Here is a 17,612-nt window from a genome sequence, read left to right as displayed (position 1 = left end):
TACTGTATGTAGCGCTCGCTGAGGGAGTCGGTGTGCAGATGCATCAGCCTGCTCAGCTCACAGTCGCTGACACACTTTCATATATGATCACACATGAAACCCACTACTGATCACAGAAAAGAGAGTTTTATATGGTTTCATGGGTCATGAAATATGCTCATGCAATAAACCAAGTTAAGTTTCAATTAAGGAAGAAACATAAAAATGATCTGTTTTTTGCTCTACCTATTATTAATCCTGCAGAACCGTGCATTTTCTTACCATGTTATGAATACTAATCCTTAAAATATTTGTTAAACCAGTCATAGCATGTGTTTATGGATGAGAAGGAAATGAACTTAGTAAATTAGATAAAATATTAGATAAAATAAACTGAGCTCAGAGGAGGTTAAGGCTGAGGTGAGTAACAGCGGTTTTTCCAATATCAGTGGTGCTTCAGTAGAGCCGTGTAAATGCCTATTTCACTGCTCAGCCTCGGCTAATTTTGCTCATCAACACATTTTTGGGGAGACGTGGCTCAGTGGTAGAGAGAGTCTGAAGGGTTTGATTCCTGGCTCTGCTAGTCTATATGCTGATGTGTCCTTGGGCAAGACACTGAACCCCCACGTTGCTCATGATGGCTGTATCCACAGCATGTGAATGGGTATGTAACATGAGTGATGGAGAATGAACGTGTGAGTGAGTGGGTGTGAATGGGTGAAAGAATACACACCCATGCACGTGTGAAACCTTGGATACACCGTCATATCATACTGTAAACATACAGTTCAGCTACACTTTTGGCCATTCTTACTCTTTAACGTCTCTGTCGCCAATTGTCGTTTCTTTGCAGACTCACACTGATATAGTTTGAGGTATAACCAGTAACCAGAGATCTATGGAGTCAAGTTAGAATGTCTTCTTTTGAAATATATCAGATATCATGAGGGTCACACGGTTGGTGTAGAGGTTAGTGCTGCTGCCTTTGCAGCAAGAGACCCAGGTTTGAGACCTGGGTGGAACAAGGGCCTTTATGCATGGAGTTTGCATGTTCTACTCGTGTTTGTGTGGGTTTTTTCCGGATTCTCCGGTTTCCTCCCACAGTCCATAAACATGCAATATGGGGATTAGGTAGATTGGACACTCTAAATTGACCGTGAGAGTGAATTGTTGTAGCGCTGCAAGGGACTGCACTCTTAGAAATAAAAGTGCTAAGTAGAACTAGAACCATATACGGTTCTTCAGCTTGTCCTCATAGGAGAACCCTTTTTGGCTCGAGGTAGAACCACCCTTTCTTCGGGAAAGGGTTTTTCAGAAGCAAATGGTTCCAGGTAGAACCTCAGCCCTTGTAGAAGAACCCATTTGGAACCCTTTCTAAGAGTGTACTACAGGACCCTGGAAGTATACTAGGGCCTTTATTTGATTTGATTGAAACATCAGTCAATATTTTCTGAAAGAGTTCATCTCTTTATTGCAAGTTTCAAGTCTTTATCAATAGAGCACAACGTCAATTTTGTAAGTTATGTTTTTTTTTTCTGCACAGAATATACAAATGGACCACACTGTGGTGTGGTAGTGCCAACGCTGTTGCACTCACAGCAATAAGGTCACCAGTTAGAATCCTGGTTTGAGGGCCTTTCTGTGTGGGGAATTTGCATGTTTCCTCAGGGATTAATCCAAAAACATGCAGAACTTAATTGGACACGTAATGTAAGAGTGAATGGTTGTTGGTCTCTGTGTGTTTGCGCTGTGATGGACTGGCGACCTGCCCGGGGTGCACCCTGAGGATAAAGCGATGGACAAAGAAGGAATAAATGGAGGACTATACAATACTAGTTTCCCATGGTTTGCAGGAGAAAAAAAGACTGCAACTGTAAATGCTGCAGTCAATGTTCTGTTTTATTTTTAAAAATGATCTTTACTGGCTGACATGTAAGAGGATTTTGACCCACAGACGCATAAATACACATTAGACATCAAGATTAAATGAATCAGTCCTTACTTCACTGCTGGGAATTTTCCAGCTTATATCATCCCAGAGCTCGTTATTACGGCTTTGTTCCTCAGATTGAGCAGTAAAGTGGAAGCTTTAGCACTGTAAGCATGTATTTATTAGATCAGAATTTTACAGGAAATGAAATACAGCTGTATGCCATTCATTTTTTTATCAAAGCATAAAATAGGTTAAAGCTGCATTGCATTACTTTTTAACCACTAAAGCGATCCGACAGTGGTGAGTGGAGCTTTGATACTGCACCAGCTTATTGAGAGCTTAAGGACTAAGCCTGCCACAGCTGACAAATAAGAAACGGATCAGCTGATCAACACCTTTCCAATCCTTGTCCTCTCCACCTGTTCAGATCAGTAATTTACTGTTGTTTTGCTCTTGGTGTGACTCAGTGACTGCTGAGTAACTTGAGAGTTTTTTCATGTGGGCTTGACTTTCTGGCTCCTTATTCCTGTCAGTGATGCTCACATAGTGAAAATAGTTTGTGTAAGCTACTGTTTTGTACTGGCATTGCTTTGTAAAGTGGTTCAGATCTGTGTGTGATGTGTGAGTAATTCTCAGTGGGAGTTAGAGCTTTAACTAACGACTATTTTCGTAATCGATTAATCTGTTGATTATTTACTCGATTAATTGTCTACAAAACGTTGATCAGTGTTTGTCAAACCTGGAAATGACGATGTTCTCAAATGTCTTGTTTTGTCCACAAACCAAAATGATTGTCACAATGAGACCATCAGAAATCTTGTTTTAATCATGAAAAAAAGCTTCAAACCGATTAATCAATGATCAAAATAGCTGACGATTCATTTATTTATCGACGAACAATCGCTCTAGTGGGAGTCATATTATGTCGACATAAACATTAGGAGCTTTCATGTTGAGGGCAGGTCTTGTACTTAATGTCAAATTTAACAGATAGATTTTTACCAGTAATTGAAGAAGCATGAAGTGTGTGTGTGTGTGTGTGTGTGTGTGGGGGGGGGGGGGGGGGGGATGGGGGGGCGTTCATTTAGTTGGTCTTCTTTATGGGTGGTTGAAGGATTCAATCACCTGCTATTTTGTGCTCCTTGATCGAGTGCGACTGAGCATCTACCAGTCACACACACACGCAGCACGCACGCACGCACGCACGCACGCACGCACGCACACACACACACACACACACACACACACACACACACACACACACACACACACACACACACACACACACAGTCAAAAGATGTGAGTATAAATATATAACTGAATGGTTAATAAATAGATTTTCTTTAATAATAGTGCTCTTGATGGTCCCCCTTAGCCGTAGGCCATGCCTTCCCATCCTCCCCCCGCCTCTCCTGCCTCACTTCTTCACACACACACACACACACACACACACACACACACACACACACACACACACACACACACACACACACACACACACACACACTGTCACGCACACACTCACCCTCCCACCCGTTCTATATTCAGGTATTAAGACCGGGCAGCCTTCCATTAGCTGGAGATAACGACTTCTCTATCTTTAGCACTATGAGCACTGATGAGTATGATAAGTAATTTTTGGGAACGATGGTGTTAAAAGACGACCCAATCAGCTATGGGGCCATGCTCACTCAGTGTGTGTGCGTGTGTGTGTGTGTGTTTACGCACATAAAGCTGCATTAATGGAATAGGCAAGATCTAAGAACTGCAAAATTAAATGACCGTGAACTGATTTGATGGTTTTCAATCACGCACACACCCCCCAGCGCCAATAGCCATTGCCGGAGCTGACTGACATATTTGATAGAATAGTGGGAATGACTGGACCTCTATATTCGGTGTGCGTCGACGTGTCTGCATGATTGAAAATGTCACACATGCTTTTTTTGCACATTGCTCCAGTTTTCTGTGGCAGCTGGTTATAGCAGCTGTTGTGTAAAAATCATATATTTTTTACAAAATCTATATTTTCCTCATGTAATGTCTAAAAACGTAGGCTTTTGAAAATGTGTTCACGACATTAGAGTGACAGCAAATAATCAGTGATTACTAAGTGAATCTGCAACTATTTTTGATAATTGACTCTCCTCGTGTAGCTGCGTAAACTGAATGTCTTTGCTTTGGGGTTTGGGGAAAATACGAATCAACATTTTCCACCACTCCACTTTCTAGATCAAACGAGCAGGAGACGCAATATTTGTTCAAGCCAAAAAGTGTGTCAAAATATAATTTTAGATGAATTGTTATTACACGTCTTATTCTACAGACTGAAGAGAACATGGAGCTGCACAAATATCACATAATAATCCTTTTAAATATGTTTTCTTTGAATGAAAAATTGTAAAAATTGCCATTCCCTCTGATATCGCGAATCATATCGCAATCGCATTTACTGTCAAAATAATCGCAATTAGACAGTCATTCAAAATCCTTCAGCCCTACAATAAATAGAGAAAATAATCCACATATTGATTAATTATTAATTAAAACATTGTTAGGTGCAGCCCTATGTGTCATAAACGACAGCCATAAAAGCCGTCTGTGTGTGTCCTACAGAGGCACAAGAAAGAAAAATGCAATAAAAACTAGGCTCGGTGAAAACGGTGTGTCAGAAAATAAGAGCGAGTGTGGAGATATAGTGAAAGGAGTGGACGACAGAAGGAGGAATGAGGAAGAAACAACAGGAAGTCGTAGATGGAGAGTGAAATGGTTGTGATTTCCTGGCTGCTGTGCCTCGGTGAGCTCTGCTGTTATTAGTCATACTACCTGCTGCTGCGATCGGCCCAGCTCACCTCACCCTGCCGCCTGCTGTGTGTGTGTGCATGTGCCCTCATGCATTTGTGTGGGTGCCTAATGGGTTCCAGAGCTGGTGATGAGTCCTGTGTTTCCACTCTCCGGAGACCCCACACTTGCCTGGAGAAAACAGACTCCCTTACCTTGGCCTTTGCTGTAAATCGCCCTTCAAATGAGTTCCCACTGTGATGCTGCCCTTGGACCGTGAGCTCTCTTGAGAGAACAACTTAATGATCCCCGCTCTGATAAACTGCGGCCTGTGGAATAAATGGAGATGTGCGCTAAAGGGAATATTTGGAGCTCTATTGTCCATCAGGTGGCCTTCTCTGAGAGTGGACCTCTTCACTAGAGTGGCTTGACCTCTGCAATTTATTACCGCTGACATCCGTCACATCACAGCCCTCAGGGACACACACAGTAATAATATCACAGCGGCACCAATGCAACCGGCCATATGACACTCTGTGTGCTGCTGTGGCTGCCTGTAAGGTTTATTAAATGACTGACTGGGTGGTGCTATGGCCGCTTTTATGGGTTTCTGTACAACATACTGCCTCCCTCTGCCACTATAGGTGTTTGATGCGTTATATTATGGGCTGGCTGGTTCTGGCTGGTTTGGGGGTATTAGCGAGAATATGGCTCAGTGGTCACACCTCAGTAGCCTCATATTCATCAGTATCCTAATGGATTTTTTCATGCCTCTCCTTACAACCTTTTCTCATCAAGTCCTCCCTTTGCTTTTGTGTGTAGTGTGTTAGTAGCCTCATTCAGAAAAGCATTTCCCTTTTCAAAAAGTGGTCAGGCTAAGAAATCCAGACCAAAATATAGTTTTGGGGGTAAATGACAAGAGATAATAAACATGTGTGTACTCAGAAGTGGGTTGCAACATTATAAAATGTGTTTAGTTGCACAGACAGCGTCTGAACAGTTACAGATGTGTCATATGAAGCTGTTGCACTGTTGCCTGTTAAAATTGTAATTTTGCTTCTTTTTTGAGAGCATCTTCTGGACAACAAATTATCTGTTGCAGAAAAATACTGAAATTCACAGTGCACCCAAGCTTCCTGTTGAGCCAGAAGCCCTCTGGTGCAATAAATTAAAATGTTTTTTGGCTGTAATACAAACAGTAAATACAAAGCAAAGCAAGTCCTTAATTCAACACTGCATTTTTTTTCCCAGGTTTTTGCACAGATGCTATTATAATTATTATTATTGTTATTATTTTGATAACCTAGCTCCAGTACAATCCCTGCAGAAGTGGCCAAATATGACTAAACTCTTGTGTTGAATGTGGGTTTATTGAATATTAGTACATTAAAAACTTTTTAACCAACCAACTTCCAGGTAGAGACGTAGTAGTAGTCAAGTGGACTTGATTAATGTCAACATATCAGATAGACATTACCAGAAATCATGAATATAAAATGCATGCATGCTCATTGCACTGGTGTTTACATTGTTAGAGGAATGAGGTTAACATGTACAGAAGGTAGTCAGTGAAAGAAAAGAATGCAATTGGTAAAAAAAAAAAATGGCACTTAACCTTCCTCAATTTGACAGATTTTGTGGTCTCCTTTTCTATAATTGTCTTTCATTAAAGTTATTACCAAATTGCTATAATATGATCAATAATAATGTAAAGGTGAGCAATGATGGAACCTCTGGATCAGAGGTTGATCCTGAGTGTGTTGAAAGATTTTTATTGAAGACAGCTCAGACCCGAGGAGAACTGAGATAATGTTTGACATCTGAACAGCGAGGCATCATCGCAGATTCTGGCGAGCAGCGTGCCAGGTCTGATACATATATATAGTGAGTCTTGAGATAGAGTATCCCGTCCAGATGCTTGGTTCCTTGGTATCTAGTGAGGGAACTTTGAAAGGTTGCCTAGTTTGTGTCTTATCCTAAGCCATGGCTGTTTATATACATAAGAATATGTGAGTAATTAAACTTAAAGTTGGCTTAAGATTCAAATTTTCTCGCACAATTATTGTGGGCCATGTACTGTACACTATTAACATAATTGGCCTAATTAATGAGATCACTTTCACGTATTTACAAAGGCCAAAGATTGAGTGTCTAACCCTGTCATTTATCCAGTGGACTACAGTAGGATTATTTGAATATAGCCATTCCAACCATTCACTGAATGTAGGCTTGTGTTTCCACCATTACCTAAGCAGATAGCTAGACTCCAGATTCTGTGTTTGCTCTGTGTGAAAATGTGTGTTTCAAAATGTGTGCATTGCTCTCCTGTGGAGTGTGTTTTTGTGTGTGTGTGTGAGCCAGTAAAGTTCTCAGGGGTGTAGCTGTGAATTAAGTCAGAAGCAGAAACCGGTAGGGTGGAGGATAGGAGGAACTCTTCCAGGTTTTGCAGAGCATTTAATCACTCACCTGTGAGACGAATGAAATGAGCCAGCGGACCAAACACACACACACACACACACACACACACACACACACACACACACACACACACACACACACACACACACACACACACACACACACACACACACACACACACACACACACACACACAAAACATACACACATATACTCAAGACTGATGGGACTAATTACCCAAACTCCACCATGGCGAACGCTCCTCCAGCCGATCACACTGCTCGTCTCCTGCTCCTCCTCTTCTATCTGTGTTGTCGTTTGGAGGAGACGCAGCGGTGAGGGAGAAAAAAAAAGAGAGCAGCTTGGTTACTACTAGGTCAGGAAGGCACATTGGTAGAGGAGGCTATTCTCCACGGAGGCTGTGACTGCAGGCGGCACTGCAGGTAACAAACACATCAGTCACATCGCCACCACACCTGTTACTGTACAGATGGTAAAGCCTGCAAGAGGGAGGCGGGCAGAGCAATGAAGAAAGATGAGCAATCAGGGAGAAACGCAGAGGAGGAGAGACAAAAGCAAAGGGAGGGATGGTGTTTTTCATGGCCTGGTAGTTCAGGGAGAAGGAAGAAAGGGGGGAAATTGGGAGGATAGTGATAGTGGAGTCAGGTGGTTGCACTAGGGAAAGTGGAAGAGGGAGTGAAGAGGGGGAGAGGCTTCTTCACCTGCGTCATCTGCCTGGGGCAGACAGTCCTGTGTAATCTAGTGAGGCTCTCTCTAGGCTTTTTGGATATCATTATACTACACACACACACACACACACCGACTCACACACACACTTTTTACTACATCTTTATTTTTTATCTCCCTTTCTTCTTCAGCCTCACATAAGAATTAATCCTCTTCATTACCTGTGTCTTCATCAAAGACACTATAAGCACTTTGCTCTCCAGATCTACCATTATCATTTTTTTTTACCCCCTCTCTATAATAAAAATGTTTTAGTCTGTGTGTGTGCACATGTGCATGTGAATGTGTACGCACATGTGGCAGTACCCCTGGCGACACATCTTAATCTCCTGTCTATCAGTATATATGCAGAATTCTCTTTTAGCTGGTGGAGGCATCTGATAGACTATCATTTCTCAGCCCTGCTGGCCCTTCATCTAGCTCCAGGAAGTGAAGATGATGATGCGTCTCGGGAATAAGACGAGAACACAAAGGAACCGAGGGTTTCTTCTGTCGCCTTTGTCTCAGTCGCTCTCTCAACAACTCCGGCTGAATACCAAATGAGCTAAAGGTAGCCTGGATCCTACAGATTTTGGAACAGAAGGATGGATTTTACAGAACTAAAACGGTTAGCGTTTATACTGTAAAGTTTCCTTACTTGAGTTGCAGTTGGTTAACATTAACAAGTGAGCAGTTTTATTTGGAGAATTCAACAGAATGTGTATGTGTGCGTAGACCTTTTTAGTTTTACTTCTATAAAGATCCCTTTCAATATACTTTACTGCAACACAGTCAGATGCTTCTTTTTATGGAGAGCACTCGCTTTGTTTGAAGAAGCAAAACAAGTCTTTAGAGTGATTTTTTTTACTTTGCTTTAAAACATCTCATATTTCATGAGATGCGGACCAAAATAAAGTCAACCAGACACTAAAAAAAGATGATTCCCATCTCTGAAAAACAAAACGGAAATGTTTACGTACAAAGCCGTTGCTGAGGATACAACACACACGCCTTACAACTGAGAAAGAGGTCACAGACGAGGAGCGTTCACCGGCCTCATATTAATCAGCAGAGATGCTGTGCGGCTCGAACAGCTCCAGCTTTTCTGTGGGTTTGGCAGTGGCCAGTTTTCAGTCTTTGAGTCTTTGTTTATGTGTGTGTGAGAAAGAGAAGGAGGACTGAGAGGAAATCCGATTGCCTATTCCAGTCACACCGATCGTCTCTTCACTTCACAGCCTGTGGCAGCACATTTCCTTCCCTCCTCATGCTTGTTGCCTCTCCTGTGACCCCCTCCCCCCACCTCCACGCCCTCCTCTCTCTAATGGAAATGCAAATTCAATTGACCTTAATTGGAATGACAAGGATTTTTATATAACATAACATGCAATAGTGTACGGTGAAGTTATTCATGTTTTTTGTCTCTTTTAATCGCAGCTGCCGGTTCCACTTGTCCTTTTATCCCAGGACTTGAGAATGCGGTGTGTTCCCATCCTTTGCGCTGCTGAACATGAATGAGTGAGAATCATTGTTTAGATTTGGAGCAGTGTTGGCTAAATTAGCCTCACTTTTTTTTTTCAACAAAATAGTTGATGGTGAGGAGTTACTACGCTGAATCAAGGTCAAGAAAAAACACATGAACTGCTCTTTAGTACACTCTTAGAAATAAGGGTTCCAAAATGTTTTTTCTACAAGGACTGAGGTTCTACCTGGAACCATTTGCTTCTGAAAAACCCTTTCCCGAAGAAAGTGAACCCTTTAAAACCTCTTTCCTGAATAAAGGGTTTTAAAAGGGTTATTTGTGGAACCCTCCAAAAGGGTTCTTGGTGGAACCTTGATAAAAAAAGGTTCTACCTGGAGCCAAAAAGGGTTCTTCTATGAAGACAAGCCGAAGAACCTTATAGGGTTCGACTTTCTTTTATTTCTGAGATTGTAGATATGTTTACATGCACACAAATAACTGGAATAAATGTCTGACTGGTATCGGGGACGAAATTTCAATCATCGATTAGTGTTTATGAAAACAGTCCGATCATGACTTCTTGGTAATGTGTCTATAGAAATAGATAGAAATGATGCAGATGCGGGAGAAAAAAACATGGTCTGGAGTAGGGATGGGACTTTTTTGTCGACAAATCGACCGACAATCGACACGCGCGCACCTCGACAAAAAAATGGAAAGTAAAAAAAGTCGAAGTGTCACAAACACGTAAAATTTCACAACCACGGAGGTTAAAGAAGCTGTGCATGAAAAGGTGATCCTGCTGTCCAGGCTCCCTGCGCTCTCAGATGATGGTGCGCGCGTCACCGGCTCGTTCTCTCGAGTGGCTGTGTGTGTGTGTGTGTGCAGTGCGAACAAGGTTGCGCTTAAGTTTAGCATTACTGCTGTTGCTGCTGCTGTAAAAAAAATGATGAAAAGGATGGCAGTGAGAGGATTGACCCTGACAGCACTGAACTCTATACTACAGCACATGTATCATTACCTGTACCGCATACACACATACTGTGCATACAGATACTCATCCATTGCGTGTGTGTGTGTGTATGATTCACATGCATAAAGACGGAGAATCCATCCATCCATCCATCCATTATCTACCGCTTTTTCCTCCACCAGAGGGTCACGGGGGGTGCTGTGCCTATCTCAGCAGACATTGGGCGATAGGCGGGGTACGCCCTGGACAGTTCGCTAGTCCATCGCAGGGCCACATAGAGACAAACAACCATTCACTCACACTCACACACCTACGGTCAATTTAGAGTGGTCAATTCACCTAATCCCCATATCGCATGTTTTTGGACTGTGGGAGGAAGCCGGAGAACCCGGAGAAAACCCACGCACACACGGGGAGAACATGCAAACTCCTTGCAGAAAGACCCTTGTTCCAAAGTTGTTCCAAACGGGGCTCGAACCCAGGAACCCGGGTCTTCTTGCTGCAAAGGCAAGAGTGCTAACCACTACACCAACCGTGGGCCCGACGGAGAATCCAACATTGCAATTTCCTTACACTCTTAGAAATAAAAGTGCAAAGTAGAACCAAATAAGGTTCTTCGGCTTGTCCTCATAGGAGAACCCTTTTTGGCTTTGTAAAAAAGGTTCTACCTGGAACCCTTTTGGAGGGTTCCACCAAGAACCCTCTTAAAACCCTTCATTCAGGAAAGGGGTTTTACAGGGTTCTCTGGATCAAAAATGGTTCTTAATGGAACCATTAGTGTTACCAAGAACCCTTGAAAAACCCTTTCTAAGTGTACTTTCTGCCACACACACACACACATACATTCACACACATTCAAGTATCTTATATTCGACATTGTGACGCATATCGGCATCTGCTTCTTTTTCTTTATTTAATCTGACGGCCAATAAGAGATCAATTTATTTATTGAAAATTTCAGTTAACTTCATAAGAGATGCTGCTGAACTCCCTGCACTTTATGTTTTTATTTGAACTTAAAACAAAGATAAGTGAAAGATAAAATAACATTTCAGTTATATTAAAATTTTGGAAAACTTAATTTAGTGTAGAAAACTTTAGGGAGCTATTTATTTGTTTAGGTTTTCATTTAACTTTATAAGATTTATAAGACATTGCTGCTGAGCCTGGGAGCTTCCTGAACTTTTTTGTTAGAATTTTAAGACAAAGATGTGTATTGTCTAAGATAAAAAAATCTGCAAAGCTATTTAATAAACCTATGCTTAAATGTATTTAAATGTTAAAGTTTAGGCTTTATCGACTCCAAATATCAGTTATCGGCCTCCTTGACTACTAATAATCGGCATCGGCCCAAAAAATCCCACATGGGTCTATCTCTACCTTCAAGCACACATGGGTTTTTGTGTTTTAAAAGGTTTGTATTGACTTCTTGAGTTCTTAAGGGAGCTGAATGCCAATAGTCCGTCTGCTCTCTGTGAGAGTTCAGAGTCCGACCAACAGTCCAACAGACTATAGGGTGCTAAAAGGGTCTATTTACAGCACTGGAAGAAAGTTTCCCCCACGGGGGACTTTTCACACAGACTCCATATACAGCATGAGATTTTTACACATTGCCTGGGTGTGTGTGTGTGTGTGTGTGTGTGTGTGTGTGTGTGTGTGTGTGTGTGTGTGTGTGTGTGTGTGTGTGTTTGTGTGTGTGTGTGTGTGTGTGTGTGTGTGTGTGTGTGGGGGTGTGTGTGTGTGTGTGTGTGTGTGTGTGTGTGTGTGTGTGATTTTGATGGGAAATGTTTGCGCAGACAAGAGTTCAAAGAGTTTGGAATTCACAAATGGAAAATTATGCAGATCATTTCCTGAGTCTTGACAATTCCACGGTGATTCACTCCCAAGTCTGTTGATGACATCAGAGGGTGCAATCTTTATTTAGGTGTGTTTGTGTGTGTGTGTGTATGAGACAGAGAGAGAAAGGTGACTTCCAACCAGTCCAACAGTGATGTGAGATTGTGTGTATGTCTGTGTCAGAGTCTATAAGAAACAACAGGGCCTTATTAAACACGGACACCCTGTAAAGATTGATCGTGTTTGGCTGTCTGCGTTTTAACTGAAAGGGCAGGCGACTGTGACAGTGGGTTTGGGTGCTTAGACACACGGGAAGGCAGGAAGTGTGACTGACTGATGGCCACTAGTGGCAGGAGGCTACATGGAGAGGGCAGGATAGAAGTCGACACTTCCCGTTTGGGCATTTTTTTTGTTTTTCCCCTGAAGGGGTGAACGGGAGGTCGATCAAACCTAGATTTTCATGCACGATTAAGTCAACCGACAGTTGTGCCATCACCATTTAATTGGACTACTGTCCTTGTACCAGCGTACAAGAGCGAGCGAGGAATCGATCAGTGTATGACGTGTGCCCGCCTCCACTACGCTTGGTCACGGTAAACCCCTCTGTCAGCTTGTTAGTGTTTGGTGGTTTCCATTTTACCAAGTCGCGATAGGGTTTCCACAAAACAAGGGTTTGTTCCACATTTGAAAGATAAAAGACGTGTGGATATGGGACACACTTTGTTCCTTGTTTTTTTTTTTATATCAATTCAGTGCAAAAACAATAACAGGAAAATTTACTCATTAGTCCACTAATGAAGAATTTAAAATCCTCCTCCTGATGTCAGGCACTCTCCATCTGTCTGCCAACAGAAAATTGATTTCAGTGTGAGTCCTGTGTATCGTGGCGAGACGTAAAGGTAAAATGGCGACAGGAGGATACAAAAAAGAAGCTTACCAAAGTATAATTAAATTATTAGAATGATTTTTAAACTCATATTTAGTTAAGAACATTAGATACATAGAAATACTATAAAACAGTGAAACTGCATCGTTTACTCAACTGTGAAAGTGAAAGTGTGTTGTTTTATTGCAGTATGTAAACCAGAGGTGTCAAACTCATGATCCCAATTTCATGGGGACCAGGCCAGGTCACCGTTGTAAATGTGATTTGGTTCTTAATTGACTTACCTGGTTAAAAAAAAAAAAAAAAAGTTATTTCTGTATGTTTCTTTTATTAATAGATTTATTTTGCATCATATATACATTTTTATTGTGAACTATTTACTTCAACTTTCCACTTCAAAACGAAATTATTGTGAAACTACATGAAATATCATCATAAATATTGTTATTTCTCTATCTTTTTCTCAAAAAGTTTGACTTTTTTTTGGTTTGTTTGAATTGTCTGAGCCTCTACTGACCAAACTAGACTCTAAGTGGTCCTCAGGTCATACAAATTTGAAACCCCTGATGTAAACAGTACAACTGAGTAGAGAATGGGATTTGATTTATTTATTTTATATGTGCAACTTGCTTCTGACTTTGAGAAATTTGATTTGGTGCAGTCTTGACATGTCCTGTATCTTAAAAGTCCGGTTTTCGTTGGGCTACTATAGTAATAAAAAAAAAATTATAATAATAATTCTTATGTCATGTAAACTGGCTCTGAAGACACAAGAGGAAGATCTGTCCCTGTCCCTGCAGCATATATGGACACATTGACACAGTGGGATCACCACTGACAAAACTCACTCATTGGCTTCTCTAAATGTCTGTCATGGTACAAGTTGCCGGCAGTGAGCTGCTCATGTTGCCAGCGGCAAGTGAAGAAGTTTAGGTTTGTTATTGTTTAACGATTAGCCTCAAGCTTCCTCAGCTTCTTTTAGTCATTGTTACCCAGTTCTTCCTCTCCTCTGAATCTTTGTCATACCTCTCCTATTGTAAAATATGCAGAGACTTAGCAGCTAGATTGATGAATCCAAGTCCAAAGACATGCAGGTTAGGGGACTACTTGTCAGCGTGCATGTCTGAATAATGTCATCCTTGCTGTGACAGACTGTTCTTTGCAAGGTTGACCCAGTGGTTTCCCCCAGTGTGAGCAGGCGCCAGCTGCCTGATGTGACACTGCGCGGGTTTAACAGGTATAAATGATGCATGAGAAAATGTCAGTGCCCATGCGTGTGTTTGCTGAAATGTGTATACGTGTAGATTATGATGTAATATTTATTGTGTCAGGATGAATTGATGCAGCCACAGTGAAGCGACAGTCGTACCTTTGTGAATCTTTATTTCCCCCATTTCATCATTTTATCTGTGTCTCAGTGGGTCTGCCTTCAGAGACACAGTGAGAGAATCTGTTTGTGTGTGTGTGTTTATCTGTGTGCACACGTGTGTTTGTGCAACAGGATTTTTTTTTCAACACCATGATTAAGTGTTTTGAATAATTGATGATTGCATCCCTCATTAAGTCTCAGTCTTCTGCTCCAACAGGCTCTGGCTCTATTTTCTTTCACCAGAATCCTCCTCTCCTCTGTTCCACTCCATGCATGTAGCAAATCTATCACTGGCATTAGGCTCTGCTGATGGGGGTCCACAGAGGGGCTGTGAAGGGTGTAAATCATCTTGAGTGGACATTTTTAACAGGCAAAGTGATGATGGGGTTCCCAGTGCGAAGAGCAACCTGCGGCTTTAGAGCTGCCGTGGACACTGGTCATTTTTGAAGCAGTGACTTAATTAGATTTTGGCTTATTTCTTGACGCCTTTGTTAATCACACACATAAGAAAAATACATGAAAATCAATTTAGATTAAAGTACGAGTGGTGGTGTGATAGTGAAAGTAAAAATACACCCAAAAAATTGACACTAATGAGCGTTTTTGCATTTATAGTTTCCTTTTCTTCCTCAAAACCTCTTTGTTTTGTCGCTCCTTCACTCAATTCATGCACTCACTCACCAGTCGGTGATGCATAGAACTACAGATGCCATGGAAATAAATGAAATTGGTGTTTTGTATCGGACTGAGTCAGGAGAAATGATGGCCAGAAGGTCTGCTGTATGTTGGTGCCATACTCTGTTGATCATGGAAATCCTTTACCATATTGCTGACATTAGCCTGCGTCTCTGCACCACGAGCAAATCACTGAATCATTTCTGGAGAGGATGGAGCCAGTCCCACCTCCACATGTTCCTGAGGGCTGGGAGACAGCAGGTCTGGATCTGCGACAACGCGACGTTATACATCTTCAAAGATGAATAGGAGGAAATGTGCAGCAGATTGCTGCGCGATCAGTCACACCCTAACTGCTGGAGCTCTTACATGTGTTCCAAAGTGATGCGATGTTAATAATAAATAATATCATGTTGTTGAAGGAGACAGCGGTGGATCAGACTCACAGACAGAGAGATGGTGGAATCAGTGCTGCTTTGTTAATAAAGGCATATCCACAGTGTTGTCAGTAAAGCAGCAGCTTCCACTCTGCATGAAAAAGAGTCTTACACGCGTTGTTAAGAAGGAGCAATTTACATTTTAGCACAAAACAAGGCAGAACACACACACACATACACACACACTGAAGGAAATGACATGTGTTTTCTTTTATTTCCCTTTAAAACATGATAAAGCAGGAATCCCCCAAAGAGAAAGCAGTGCTTTAATATAAGTGAAAACAATCTGTGGCAATGATGTTGTGGGTTTTTTAAATCAAAATTTCAAAAAAAAAATTACTAAATTTGCAACATACAAAGGCTGCAATTTAGTTCTATTTCTTTTAATCAGTTTTATAAATACATATTTATAAATACATAACAACTGCAACTATTATTTACTGCTGCAACTATTTATTAATAATACATTAATTGGCAACTAATTGGATAATTCTCATCAGTTTGAGTGTTTTATATATATATATATATATATACAGATAGATAGATAGATTAATAGATAGATAAACTGAAAACATCTTGAATGTGAATATGTTTTGCTTTTTTACTCCTCTGCGTTTGAAACAATGCCCACCCTTGTAGTATTTGTGTAGTAGTTGTGATGTTGTCATGTGGTAATCCTCCTTCCAACAATTATATCATCGTTGCATTATATGGCAGAATAATCTCAATTCTTCAACGCAAATCGTTCAGCCCTGATCTGCATTTGCGTGTGAATCTATCATCGTATTCTGTGTCTGGCAGGAGACTGTGGGTGGGAACATGTGTATAATAACTTTCCCTCTGCTGAAAGTTTTTTTGGGAGTATTTAAGTAGACACGGAGCTGTCACCGCGTGTCGTGTACGTAAAGCAGATCAGCGCGCCGTGTCTCCATGTTTCTTCTCCCTGCAGCGTGCTGTTGAGCGGGCTGGTGGCCTGGCTAACTGCCTGCTGAATTAGCTGCACTGTTGTCCTCATAGGCCTCCAGGTCTGGTGCAGTAGCTGCTGTGTTCAAGAGACAGCTGCAGCAACAGTTTCTTTTTGCTTTAGCCTGTATAAGAATAGCCTAACGTTTTGCACCGCAGTGGTATGGTGGTGGTAATTACTATTTAAATCAGTTTCAAATAATACCTTCGTGCAGGGGTGTCCAAACTCTTTTAACGACGGCCAGATTTCATAATGTGAAGATTTCCAGGGGCCAATGGTCCCTTATGACCTTTTTTTTATCAGTAAAAGTTACATACAAATGCACTATTTTATAATAATTTTATTTTCATTGTCACAATTAACATTTTAAAAAAGATGTAACTAAAACTAAGTCACCACTGGGTTTTGACTTGTCATGCTGGTTTCAAAGCTCCTTACCAGCTGCGGTAATGGGGGATGACACATGACTCCCACCCCGTAGCGGGCCATAAAAAAACGCTTTATAAAACCTGTTTATCGCGGATTACGGATCTTCTAATGTCTAAAACCGCTTGAAACATCTCTATGGGATAGCTTAATGGATAAATGTGGCAAAAATCGTCACTTTCAGTGACGCCCAGCTTCTCTCGGAGTCAACGTGCGGGAGTGGGTGGGCGTGGACGCTGGGCTTCTGCGTGATGATTGGAGGAACTTTCCGAAAGGTGGACCCAGTTTTTAATCAACAGCTTTGCAGAAACATACAGTACATGACAGCGTAGCCTTTTTCTGCCTCAGTCCTGTGTGGATTTTACAAGTGAAGTCTGTAGACAAACAGCTGGTTGTTGTGTTCACTCGGCGATATAGACCATTTACATATATTGTAAATAAAAACACTATTATAGCATTTCATTTTTACATAATTATCGCGTTTGCTTGTTCTGGTTGTTTGTTTGCATCATTTATGTAAGACTTATAACTGGGCCTGAAATGAGCTTCCTCTGTTTCAAAGACCAGCAACAGCCTCTCAGCGGGTGAAAACAGCAATGACCCAAAAAGCTGTCCTTGTTTGCAATGCAGCGTGTGTGACATGGTTTCATTTGAAAAGTCTAAAAGGAGTTTGGCATTGAATCCTGTAGTTGTTAGTTTAGCATAAAAAAGTAATTTAAGAGCTTCTTTATATTTGTTTTAGTTTGTTCC

The sequence above is a fragment of the Microchirus variegatus genome (genome assembly GCF_963457635.1).
Source record: "Microchirus variegatus genome assembly, chromosome: 4".
NCBI classification, from domain to species: domain Eukaryota; kingdom Metazoa; phylum Chordata; class Actinopteri; order Pleuronectiformes; family Soleidae; genus Microchirus; species Microchirus variegatus.
The sequence above is the reverse complement of the archived record's forward strand: the minus strand, read 5'-3'. Positions refer to the sequence as shown.